At 33.5% G+C, this 14197-nt stretch overlaps 1 pseudogene; it reads right to left on the minus strand.

Moving 5' to 3' along the window:
* Positions 1 to 5170: 5170 nt before the first annotated feature.
* Positions 5171 to 13508, minus strand: LOC102604941 (uncharacterized; annotated as a pseudogene).
* Between the last annotated feature and the right edge of the window lie 689 nt (positions 13509 to 14197).

Consider the following 14197-nt stretch of genomic DNA (forward strand, 5'->3'; position numbering starts at 1 on the left):
TATGGTAATGTGTTTGTCTTTTTCTTTTAGGAAAAAATAAACTTCAAATAAGGTAAGAAAATCAAGGCTTCTAACAATGAGATATGAGATATGAGATGAGAGATGAGATATGTGAGATAGATGAGAAATAAGTTAGAGAGAGATGAGATGAGGGAGATAAGATATGAGATAGATATAAGATAGCTATGAGATGTGAGATGATATGAGATATGAGATGTGAGAAATATGAGATATGAGATGAGATGATATGATATGAGATACGAGATGTGAGATATGAGATGAGAGATGATATGAGATATGAGATATGAGATATGAGATATGAGATAATATGAGATATGAAATGAGAGATATGAGATATGAGATATGATAATAGATAAGAATGAGATAAGATATGAGATATGAGATATGAGATGAGAGATGAGATAAGAGATATGAGATGAGATATGAGATGAGAGATGAGAGATGAGATATATAAGATAAGAGATGAGATATGAGATGAGATATGAGATATGAGATATGAGATATGAGATATGAGATAAGAGATATGAGATGAGAGATGAGATAAGAGATATGAGATGATCAGATATATGAGATGAGATATGAGATACGAGATGAGATAAGAGATATGAAATGAGATATGACAGATGAGATGAGAAATATGAGATATGATATGAGATGAGAGATGATATGAGATATGAGATGTGAGATGAGTGAGATATGAGATAATATGAGATATGAATGAGATGAGAGATGAGATATGAGATATGAGATGAGATACGAAATGAGATATGAGATGAGATATATGAGATAAGAGATATATGAGATGAGAGATGAGATAAGAGATATGAGATGATCAGATATATGAGATGAGATATGAGATACGAGATGAGATAAGAGATATGAAATGAGATATGACAGATGAGATGAGAAATATGAGATATGATATGAGATGAGAGATGATATGAGATATGAGATGTGAGATGAGTGAGATATGAGATAATATGAGATATGAATGAGATGAGAGATGAGATATGAGATATGAGATGAGATATAAGATGAGAGATATGAGATGAGATATGAGATACGAGATGAGATATGAGATGAGAAATGAGAGATGTAAGAGATGAGAGATGAGAGATGAGATATGAGATGAGATACGAGATGAGATATGAGATACGAGATATGAGATACGAGATGAGATATGAGATGAGAGATGTGAGATGTGAGATATGAAATATGAGATATGAGATGAGATATGAGATGAGAGATGTGAGATATGAAATATNGTGAGATATGAAATATGAGATATGAGATGAGAGATGTGAGATATGAAATATGAGATAAGATATAATATGAGATATGAGATTTGAGATATGAGATGAGAGATATGAGATATGAGATATGAGATATGAAATATGAGATGTGAGATGTGAGTTATGAGATGTGAGATGAGAGATATCAGATATGACAGATGAGATGAGATACGAGATGAGATACGAGATGAGATATGAGATATGAGATGAGATACGAGATAAGATATGAGATGAGCGATATGAGATGAGATATGAGATGAGAGATATACGAGATGAGATATGAGATATGAGATGTTAGATGAGATGAGAGATGAGAGATATGAGTATGAGATGAGATACGAGATGAGATATGAGATGAGAGATATGAGATGAGATACGAGATAAGATATGAGATGAGATATGAGATGAGAGATATACGAGGAGAGATGAGAGATGAGCTGAGATATGAAATATGATATGAGAGATAGGAGATATGAGATGAGAGATGAGATATGAGATATGAGATGTTATATGAGATGAGAGATGAGAGATATGAGATACGAGACGAGATATGAGACGAGATATGAGACGAGATATGAGATATGAGATGAGATACGAGATGAGAAATGAGAGATGTGAGATATGAGATGAGATACGAGATGAGATGAGATATGAGAGATGAGATACGAGATGAGATGAGAGATATGAGATATGAAATATGAGATGAGATATGAGATATGAAATAAGATATGAGAGATGAGATATGAGATATGAGATATGAGATATGAAATATGAGATTTGAGATATAAGATATGAGATATGAGATATGAGATGAGATATGAGATACGAGATGAGAGATATGAGATGAGATATGAAATGAGAGATATGAGATGAGAGATGAGAGATGAGCTGAGATATGAAATATGATATGAGAGATAGGAGATATGAGATGAGAGATGAGATATGAGATATCAAATTGGAGATATGAGATGAAGAATAATATATTTTTTGGAATATTATATTACATTTATAAAGAATTACTAATATTAAATATTTAATTAATGAGAATATGTAAAATAATATGTTCATTGCAATTAATACCAAAAAAATTAATACTAAAAAATTAACACTCATATCTCGCCTTTTGAAGTGTGGCCCAATTAATATGAAAAAATTAAAATATTAAATTGCATATATAAATAATCAAAATCTCAATAACAATAATATATTAGCAAATATTTCAATTCAAAAACTGAAAATAGATAGTGTACATACTTAGAACTTGAATGAGAAAAATATTAAACAAAAGTGAAAATAGTAAGGAAAAAAAGAGATAGAAGTGACTCTGAAGTAAGAAGAAGGAAAAGGATACAGAGGAAGAAGAAATTTGAAGAAAAAAAAAGATAGAAGAAATATGTATTGGTTGGACTTCGGAGTTGTCTTATTTTTAAAAAGAAAAAAAAAAGAAACGGGCTTTAGAGTCGCCAAAGAAAACTAATTTTCAAAAGATTTAAAACAGTAAAAATCAATTGAAAAAAGGTTCTGGGTTTATATTAACATTTCGAGAAAGGTTTGAAAGCACCCGAAATGTCCGCTAACATACGGTTATTCGGTAATTAATTGGCTAATTATTTTAAGCAACTCAATCAACATTGAGAAAATAACAATTTTAAAACTTCAAATCATTCCTAAGGGGAAGGGAAATATTATAAATGGGGCATATTACTTAAGTGAAATATCTCAAAGTAATTCAAGGAAGAGAACAAGTACTTATTCATTTTTTAGGAAAATATAAGTATTCGATTTAAAGTGGTTATCTTTTGGGGAATTGATTTAGGGAACAACCTTAAAATTAAACAAACAAATAAACAAGCAATAGATGAAGAAGAAATTGGGCCCAAGGCTGGTTCTGTCCGCCTGGGCCAGTACTTGGGCCTAATTTCATTTTGGGCTTTTAACCCATTTAGATCTGGCCCAATTCTTCCTTTTGTACCTGTCCTAAACTAACTTGGCAATCTGTTTTTTTAGTGGGCTTTAGGCCCAATCCTCCACCTGTCCTAGACTAACAAATAATAATAAAAGACAAAAAAAGGCTTAGGCCCAAAATAACAAAATACAATTTCTGAAATTTTGGGGACTTTTGGGCCCATTTATGCTGCATTTATACACAATATACAACTAATGTATATCGCTCCATCACGCTGTATACATCAGCTGTATATTAGAGTATTTTTGGTTCTCGAGACCTGTGCGTCGACTTACGCGGTTGGTATTTTGGTTTTCAACTCGAAACGAACAAGATTTAGCCTCCTTGGCTCAAAATGAAATGCACGGATCCAATGGACTCACTCAAAGGTTCATGCAAAAAAAAACAAAAGAGAGAGAGCAATTAGTAAGTGACTAAAGGAAAATTAATTAAAATGAAATTGTCAATCAAATTAAACATACAGACACTTGGGCACCGATAGATAATTGCTCATACATTTACATTAAGACTTGAGGAAATTATGTTCAAAAATATAATGAAACACACCAATGGAACAGAACAATGCAAGACACTAGTGAATCAATTTCATACTCTTTGTAGAGCATATAATACTATTGTATTTTATCAAACAAACTAGCAGTGGATTAAAGAAAACGTACGACTCATAAACCACACTTTAACAGTAAAGAAATAAAGAAATGTAGTTTTCAACTAATAATTTAAAGAGCCAAACATTTGTGTCCTAAGCAATTAATGAAGAGATGGCATCCAAGGACAACAAGATATTACAGTAAGCTTAGCATGATTCTTTACACATTAAGAATTGAAGAAATTATCCTAAAACACATATAAAAAATGAAACAAGAGAATACATACTAATTTAGACAATGAATCAACACAAAGCTTCACAAAATCCATCTCAAAACAAACACCTTATAACATAATAAACCCACTTTATACCCACACTAAGTCACTGTAATTGCCAAGAGAAAACAAATATAGTTTTCCAATAATGATTAACAGAAAGCAATCAGGCCAAGACATGCTTCCTATGACTGGAAAACGACATCACTGAATTCAAAGGAGCACAAGTAAACAAAATCTTCCTTCTTAACATACAGCAAATAGCGACTAGTAAGGAATAAATGGAAACTAAACTTCACAAAGTTGAGAACGGTAGCGACTGAGCCAAATGATACTAAAGGAAGCTGAACATTTTAGTCATGAACCAAATCAACATATAATATCAACAAAGTATGACAGAAAAATACATAATTTCTAGACATGACCGAGAATGGGACTTTATTGCTTGCAACTTCATAAAAGGGAGTAAAGGGAGGGATAGACAGTCTTAGCAAGGTTAACAAATATACAACACAAGCTTAAGGCGCAAACTCGAAAAGAACAACGAACAGAGGGGGGGTACAACCACGAACTCGAAAAGAACACAAACAGAAAAATAGGCTCAAACAAGCATTAAATCATCTTGAAAACGAAACACGCATTACTCATTTTAGAAAAATAAGATGAAGGGGATAACTCAGACTGAACACATCACGTAAACTCATTTCGAATGCATAAAAAAAAATACACCAGACCAACACAACGAATTCAAAGTGGACAAAAAGGGTGACGAGTTGTTTACCTTGTTGTGGGCAGCGAACGGGGACGAGACGAGCAGAGGAGACAGCGACCTCTTCCATACGAGTTCCAACTCGAGTAGCAACCAAGAAATCCAAACAAAACCCGGACAAGGAACTTCCAGAAAATTTAGAGTTTAAATTACTAAACAGAGTTTATAGTACAAGCTCTGAGTTGATCAGTGTCTGTATTACCCCCACGAACAAAATTTTGAAACAGGAAAAGACATGTAAAATATAAGTTAAAACAAATGACTTATCATGTGCACAAGATTTGCAATCGCCTAGAATCGTGCACAAACCTCAGCATAATCGAGATGGTAGTCTCCCAACTGCTTATCAGCCCATTTTGAAATTGGCAACAAGAAAGACGGCAAGAAAGTCAATTCTTGGAATCCCTTCCATTTTGAACTCTAGAACGCAAACTCTTCAAGTGCATTCTCTCTTGCGGTCCCATTTGTTCCTTTAATGATATTTTTTTCAACTGTTCAATGACATATTGCAATATCCTTTACTCTCCCGTGATGACAAACTGCAACAACACAAGGGGCATATATCGAAATAGGACAATCACACACCAACAATAAGCAAAGAGGAATTGATGGAGGGATCAGCTTCAACCAAGTAACCAAATTTGAAATAAGGGTGGGTAACCAAGAAAGAAGAAATTGATGCAATATGTCAGGAATTTATTTAGAAACAGTTAACTACAGAAGATGGAAGCAATTGCCTAACAGCCGATTTCTTATTGGGATAAAAAAATTACTTAAATTTGTAGAAGTTAAATAATGTGGATCGGGAGAGGATGAGGGTTTAGTATTTCAGAAAACCAATTTTCAGTCCCTGGTGAAGTTAAGGCAGTTATAAATTATAATTAGACTATAATAGCACATTTGATTCGACAAAGGTCAAAACTTCTAAGTTGAATAACACGAAGAGAAAACATCATTTTTCCTAAATAATACACACATTTAAAATAATCACCTTAATTCAGCTAGATTAAGTTACAACTGTAAGTGACTAATCACAATCTTATAGGTAGTAGGCAGGCTACACATTCTTCAGTTAAGTTAAATCAAGGTTATTTCAAAATGATGGGTAATTTGGTCTTCTTTGGTAGCTTCACCAAGGATTGTTGATATATGTATTAATAAAAGCATAATACCTGAGTAATCACAAAACATAGTGTATGATATTTTTCCATACAACCTACTGTTAATTATGAATAGTAAAATTGCTATCAAAATTATTAAAATTCAGGTTCCTATAGGTACCACAAACGGAATGCAGATAGGCTACTAAGCAGGGAGCAGTAAGTACAACCTCACATTTGATGCATCATTAGTTTTACACAAGGATGAAGCATCTAAAATGGCCACTCAATACTCTAGGACATTCAAACAAATGAGAAACTGAAGTGATAGCCACTCTTGATCACTCCCAGATTCATTTTATGCAAAAAAGTAAACTGACATTGAATGTTAGCATCGGTCAATAAGTACACCAAGAGGACATCAGCAAACCTAACTAACATAAAAAGAACAAAGCCTTCCAAATCTTTTAGTAACTCAGTCAACGAAACACGATTTTCCTGGTACTTCAAGCTAGATTCAAGAAATATCAGTTTCTTTTCTAAATAGGAAATTGCAGGCAATGCCACATATTCCAAAGAGCTTGTGGTCCATCACCATTCAAATAATTGATAAAGTAGTAAAATCTAGTCCAAACAATTGATATACCATCAGCAGGTTAGTAGTCTAGCAAATGCTAGTAATGTTTTAAGCAACTCTAACAAGAAACCAGTATCTTTTTTGTCATTTTATACCTGTCGAAATAATACCCAAGCATAGCAAGTGTAGTGGATGGTTTCTGTGATTCCCAAATTATGCCATGTGGACTTAAGAAGCTCCAAAATTTCTTTAACTTCCTGGTTGGAAAAGATGAAGTTCATAATTGGTCATTCAAACCTATAAATCGATTTCCAAATGAATGTACTCATATAACATCATCCATTGCATTACTGTTCAGGATTTTACTATTATACACAGAGAACAGGTTATTTTGTTCATACAAAACAACTGGACCTCAATCCTAAGCAAGTAGGGCCTCGGCTATATGAATCCTCACTGATCATAATTCATACCATTCCATTTTAAGCTCCTTAAGACCCATATTATTTATAATAATTAAATAATAATAATAATAAGCTCCAGAAGTTCTATATATTTTTGAAATGCATATAAATCTCATATAAGACTAAAGGACTCCTACAAAACACAAGACCTAAATTACTACTAGCATGACTAAAACATAGTCCCAACTATATAAACATTTTCTATTGTGACCTATTATTCGCTATGTCTGCATGAATTCCAAGAGATTGTAGGTTTTTCAAGATTTCCTTCCATGTGATTCTGTGGCTCATGCCCTTTTAACACCTTCACTCATCATGTCCCTCTATTACAAACATAAGTACACAACATACCAAGACTGTAAATCCAATGACCCTTGAGAATATCACCTTCTTTTAAGAGAAAGGTGACATCCCAAGAGTATTACTTTCCAGTGTAAGAAACAAGATGGTCATCTTTATCCTGGCACCATAAGGCATAGCAAGAATGGCAAGAATTAGAGAGAATGACATTCAAGTGGGTTTTACTGACCTCTGTGAGCTGTCCCTCATCTAAAACATCAAAAACACTGAGAAGTAGATTCTCGTATAATTTGACATTCAGGTGATAACCATCAGCCCAGTGGCATATTTCACCAGTTAAGTCACCTCGAGCTGGCCTTTCTGCCAGTGGCATAGCGATCTCTCTCAAAGATTTTAAACATTGTCTTTTGCATCTCTGCTGCAGGAGGAGGAAAAGACTGAAACAAAGAAATGATACTTTTTATGGCATATCATCTGGTATAGCATCAAAAAGAACCCTTTCTTTGTGATATGGTATCAGGACATGGGTGTTCATAGTGTATGGTATCAAAATGTCCGTGGATTGGGAAAAAAATAAGAAGACGAGAGAGTGAAGGAGGAGGACAAAAGGCAATACTCGAGCTTTGGATCAATTCCTTTGACCGGACCTTTCGAGCTTCCAATTCTTCTGGGGTGCATATAATAATGATGAAGAGCATCAAACAAGCAAACAAGAACAAACATCAATTGAACTAATTCCATGGGTCAATAAGATTTTTTTGAAAAAAAGTCCTTTTAGGAGAGTACATAAATAGAAGTACAAGAAGTTAAAACATGTCAATTTCCAAAAAATAGACACTTCCTTTTTCAAACATGAAACCCCCGAGGGCCAGGAACAGACAATTCGTAACTCAATAGATAATGAACCTCCAATCTAAAAGATGAAAACCCTCTTAGCAAAACTTTAATTCTAAGCAATCCTATGATTAGACATATGATGATCAAACTTCAAAACGAGAACACTCAAGTAAATCAAAAATGTATTTAATTTGTTTGAAAGAAGTGGAGTGCATTCGTAGTTTCAATTCATCTATTTAATATTTAACATACTTATTTTCGGCAATAAAATCAAGAAAATGAAATCCAACTAGGATTACCGCAAATTTACATTCATTGGCATCAACCATTAAGCAAATTGGTAAATCATGATTCAATTTACAATTCCCTTATGGAAAAGAATGATAGGTTAAATTATAATGTTGTTAGTTCGTTGTTTGTATAGATGTTGTAGGGCCACGTGCTTCCTGTCGTTGTTTGTATCGATGATAGAGGGACACTTGTTTCCTGGCTCTTCCTTTTATATTATAGGTACATAAAAGAGATCCCTAAACTTAATTAAAGCTGAAGTCATAAAAATGCAATTAACCCAAGTCATTTCGATTTGATTGGTTTATTTGTTTATAAACTAAAAATTTGATTAGAAACTAACTAAACCAACTGAATGCATAATGTTACTCAAAGTCGGAGATGCGGTGTATGTTAAAGCATGTGCACTGCCTTCAAATCCTAAGCCCCCCACTCTGTGTTGAAGCTGAATAAAAGAGTACTGAAGTTCAACTTGAAAAAAATTGTGAAAGTTGAAGATTAATGAGTAGCGACCAGTATTTTCTTGAAATATGCAATCAGACCACTACTTTAAGTCTGAATATTGCATTTCACTATTTTCAAAGAAGTTAACATATTATAAAGTTCAGTACTTGGCTATTTGCAAAGATGCATGACCAAACTAGAATTGCAAATACTTAAGTATTAGTAATAAATCAGAAATTTCTCTTCAGCAAAAGTGGGATAGAGAGAAATGTACACACCTCATATTCCTCTATCTTAGCTAAAAGAACCCTTAGCTCATTTGCTTTTCGCCCAGATTCCCCAACCCTATAGCAGGATGATTTATGAGCCCCTCCCTCCAACATGTTTAACTGAACTGACAGAAAAAGAATATGCAACAGAAATGTTAAATACATTGTCATATGAATTTAGTTTCATAAATAAACAACTTTGCAAAGCTTGTTACAACAATTACAAAGAGGAGGGGAGGAAAAAATTGAATTATCATATTAAGTGGGAAAGACAGCACTTACTTGTCTCTTTTAGTTTCATAAATAAAAAAGAAATGTTAAATACATTATCATATGAATTGAGTTTCATAAATAAACAACTTTGCAAAGCTTGTTACAGCAATTACAAAGAGGAGGGGAGGAAAAAATTGAATTATCATATTAAGTGGGAAAGACAGCACATCATCATATTAAAAGGGAAAGACAGCACCTACTTGTCTCTTTTGCCACTTAATATATGACTTTTTGTCGGAAAACTCGGTACGTGAAATACAACATAACAATTCCAGTGGGATCAAGATTGTATCCATCCTTTTACCCACTTCTCTAATCATCGCATTAAGGAGACCAAGTCTTGTCCTGACGTCCATGGCCTCCAGAAATCTGTACATATTAATCAGGTAAGAACCCAGTAAGCATGAAACTGTAAATTCCTAAATAACAGAGTCGGATCTTCAATATCTCTCTTCCCTCTTTATCTTCTAACATTTCCCTTTGGGAAATTTATCCCTTTTTGTTAGCTATCACTTTTATGATTTAATAATGAATGTCTAGCACTAGGAACACTATTTACATTATATACTCACTACCAACTGGCAACTGGTGGAGACTAGCACCATATACCAAACAAATCACCAACATAACAGCTCAAGGCAACTCTGTACTTTGATAATATTTGAACACCTCTTGGCATAACACCTCAACCTTAACTAAAAGAAAAAATTACTGCTTATTAAGTTATTTCATTTCCTAAATGATTTGCAATGAAACAGCAGGCAAGCTATCCCAACTTGTTGAGTTAAGGGCAAAAAACTAATAAGATATATATGCCATTACTAGTGTTAATCGAACAACATAAGCTAGAAGTAATCTCACATCTGACAAAAGGTAAAGGTCATTCATTTTCCTACCTCCATCTGGACACGCATTGTCTCCAACAAACTGACCAGTACAGATAAATGTTGTGACTGGGTCATTACATTGTCACTCTTACTACGGCCTAGCCTCCTCATCAATCTAGATGTCTTCTCCTTCTTTATGTCCTTTGATGGTACAATGAGGCCTCCGTGCATACAGAATGCGTTAAAGTAATCGGATGGGAGATGTTACAAGCCAAGAAATAGAAAAGGCGAAAATACCCTGAAGGTCCAGCAACAGCCAGAAGGATCTCATATGCTGTTTCACGGAGATCATCATCGCCAATAGCTAGGAAGAAATACAGCCTGAAGTATAAGTATCTCCCATCCATCCACGTAAAAGCAAGAAAATAATACATTTTGAAAGAAGATAGTGGAATCTACAAGTGAAGTAGTGTAACCGATCAGGAAATACTGGAATAGAATATTATATTAAACTGTTTTCTCATCAAATACTTGTTCCAGTAATCAATCTGGAAGTTCCTATTACGTGCCAAAACATGTATTCAAGGCTTCAAATATTGTATAAAATCAAAGAATTCAAACATCAAAACGCAAAAGGAAGTATGGATTTAATATGAAGCTCCAAAGCAAACTTTTGCACCCCACCATAGGCTGTTTACAAAGTAGAGGTAAAATAAACTAGTTAAATGGATATAATGACCTCACCTCATTCAATTTCACATTTAACATTTATCGAGATATTCCCCAAACAGACTTCAAACCAAGAAGGTGCCAGAAATAAGTGAGGATCAAATGACATCACCGTGTCACTGATTTTCGTGCACAAGCACAGAACTTAACTTATCATTTGGTTAGGGTTTATGAAAGATGAAATAAGCTTCAGAACAAATTGAAGAGTAATAAATACTTGAATGTTCGTTGAAGAAAACATTAGCGGGAACTCTTTATGCTTAAAAAGCACCAAATGAAAAAATTAGGGCTGTCAAAGATCAGGAATAAAACTTATATAACTATTTAATAATCTGACAACTAGTTTTGTTTATGATAGTCAAAGGTCAGAAAAACATTAAACATGCATCAAGATAGTGCTAACTCTTTCTAATCTACAAAAAGAAAAAAAACATATAGGATTACAGTTTTAAAAAACTAAATAATGCCTATCAGCTGGAAGAAGTTAGAAAATCAAAAAAATCACACAAGTGTGCTGGAGATTAAGGTGGATTCTTATGCTCCTAATAAAAAGGGGACGGATATTCTCCCAATATCAAGCTACTATAGAAGTATGCTATGTTCACGACCTTGGTGCATTGCTCGAACTGCAATTAACATGGATGAGAATTGAAATCTATTTATCATTAGGATACAATGCTTGATAGTATAGTGGTTAAATTCCCTTATTAAAAAAATCCATTTATCATTGAGTGAAAATTGCACAGAAACTAAAGAAGTTATACAATACATCTGCATCACTGTTGTTGATAGTTTCCTAGTCATATGTCAACACCCTAAGCACAAAGTAACCAGTAGGACAAATATAGAACCAGAGAGAAATCTCGAAGTAGTCTTACCCTCCCAGTCTTTTTTTTTTTGAAAATGGTAACCATTACTCTCCCCATCTTTTATTTTTCTGGTATAACCAATACTATAGATATAACACCTTAGAGTTAAAAGACAAGCAAATTACAACTTAATACTGCCAAAATGAAATGGTCACACTTATGATAGCAGAAGTTACTGGTCCACCATACACATATACACCTATAATAAACATGCTTACCAGTAGCAAATGACGGCAATCAAAGCACAAGGTCAGCAGCATCATTGAGAACTCTTCTTGAATACCTTCGATTGTCAACTTCATCTAGATCATCATCGTCATCAAAATCCTCAATGTTGTCAACTGTTAACTCTTGTTGTTGTGTGGAATTGATAGACTGAGATTTGGATAAACTGGACAGCTCTTCAAATGGTTCAGTATCAATTGATTCTGACGTTGAGAGTGTTCGCAAAATTGGTGATGTGGAAATAGGGACAGGCAATCTTCCTGGAGGCAAACCCGAGAGTTCAGGATTTGTAGCTAGAAAGAATTCATCATTTGAACTTGCATTACTCTTAATACCAAAAGGAAACCGTCGAAGAATGAAAATAAACATTGATAATAGAACACACTAAATAATGTTTTGGAATAGGTAAAAAGTGATGCACAACAATACCGTATGGAATAATTCTATGCTGCAGTAGATAAACCTCTGGAACTGGAACATTCACAAATAGTAACTATTCAACAGAAATTAATGCATGTGCAATCCCGAACAAGAACATTCATAAAATAGTGACCATTGAACAGAAAATAATGTATGTGCAAGTCTGAATTTACCATATGAGGGAACAGAGTGTTGTCGTGATAATCTCGAATAGCTTCAGATAGTTCAAGAAGTTCGCCTACTCAAAAAAAAAATCAATCCTGACTTGATGATTGCAATCCATTTTAAAGCAAATATGTAGAGGCTATATTTTGTGGAGGACATTCCCTACCTTTTCTTGCACAATTGAGGAAAAAATCAAGGCTAACTTGATCAAGATCCACATCATCCAAGGAAACAGCTCCGGGAGGAATTACCACCTTCTTGATTAAGCTTCCTGAAAGTATGAAATTTAATAGTATCCGCCTATCTCTCCGAAATCTTTGTAGAAACTCTGTAGAGTTCTCCCTGCAAATACAAACAACACATTCAATTGGAGCCCAATAAATTCTCTACCATCAAATCTCCTTAACACATCAAGAATCTTTCACCTTAAGATTGACTTCAAACCAACTTCAAGATCTATTAATCAAAACAAGGAAAGAATCCACTGGATTTTAAAGATTGCTTACTCTTCCATTGCAACTTAACGTAAACCCACTTGCTTAACAACTCACACTTGCATTCACCAAGGGCGGAGTGGCTTTAGGCCCCCAAAAAATAAGAACCCAAAACCTCCAAACTCAGTTACCGAAGATGCACAAAAAAGAAACAAATTCCGATAAGAGGCAAGATTTAACGAACAACCAAAAGCAGATGAATGAGTTACACTTTGGCAAAATTGATAATCTTCTTGGAGGCAAACCCAATAGAAATCATCATCATTTGAACCTTCATTACTCTTAATACCAAAAGGTGACCGTTGAAGAATGAAAATAAACATTGAGAAATAAGAGGCTCACCACATTACACTTACTTATAAACTAGATTCTTAGGGCTTGTTTGGTGTAAAGGATAAGTATAAATAATCTCGGGATTAAATTATAGTACCACTTAATTTGTTGTTTGGTTGGCAAGTTCGGGATAACTTATTCCGGGATTAATAATTAGTATCGGGATAAGTTATCCCTCCTCATGGGTGATATAGTAATTTCGGGATAAATTATCCCGGGATAAAATAGGTAAATGACAAATATGTCCCTTTAAATCCTTTTTATACATCATTTTTCACATTTATGTATATTTACATTTTTTTTAATACCATGTATAATAATATTTTACTACTCCTTATTTTTTATGATAATTATACATATTTTTCTATTAAAAAATTACACTATATAAATATAATTTTTATTTTATGAATTTATTTTGACTAATTCTTATGTTTATTTTATTTTGATTTCTCATAAAATTTCTTCTCTTTAACAAACTTAAGAGGGAAGTTCTATTTTTAAGCTAAATAAGAAAAAAGTTATATTTTTAAATACACATGGTACTTATCACGGAGATACATAAACAAAAATATTTAAGTTAAATAAAATAAAAGTTTTATTTTAAAAAATGAATAACTAAAGCTTGCAAAGAAAAGTTTAAAAAGTTTAAATAAAGTGAAGGGTAATTTTGT

The sequence above is a fragment of the Solanum tuberosum genome, unplaced genomic scaffold (assembly GCF_000226075.1).
Source record: "Solanum tuberosum cultivar DM 1-3 516 R44 unplaced genomic scaffold, SolTub_3.0 scf00068, whole genome shotgun sequence".
In the NCBI taxonomy this organism is placed as follows: Eukaryota; Viridiplantae; Streptophyta; class Magnoliopsida; order Solanales; family Solanaceae; genus Solanum; species Solanum tuberosum.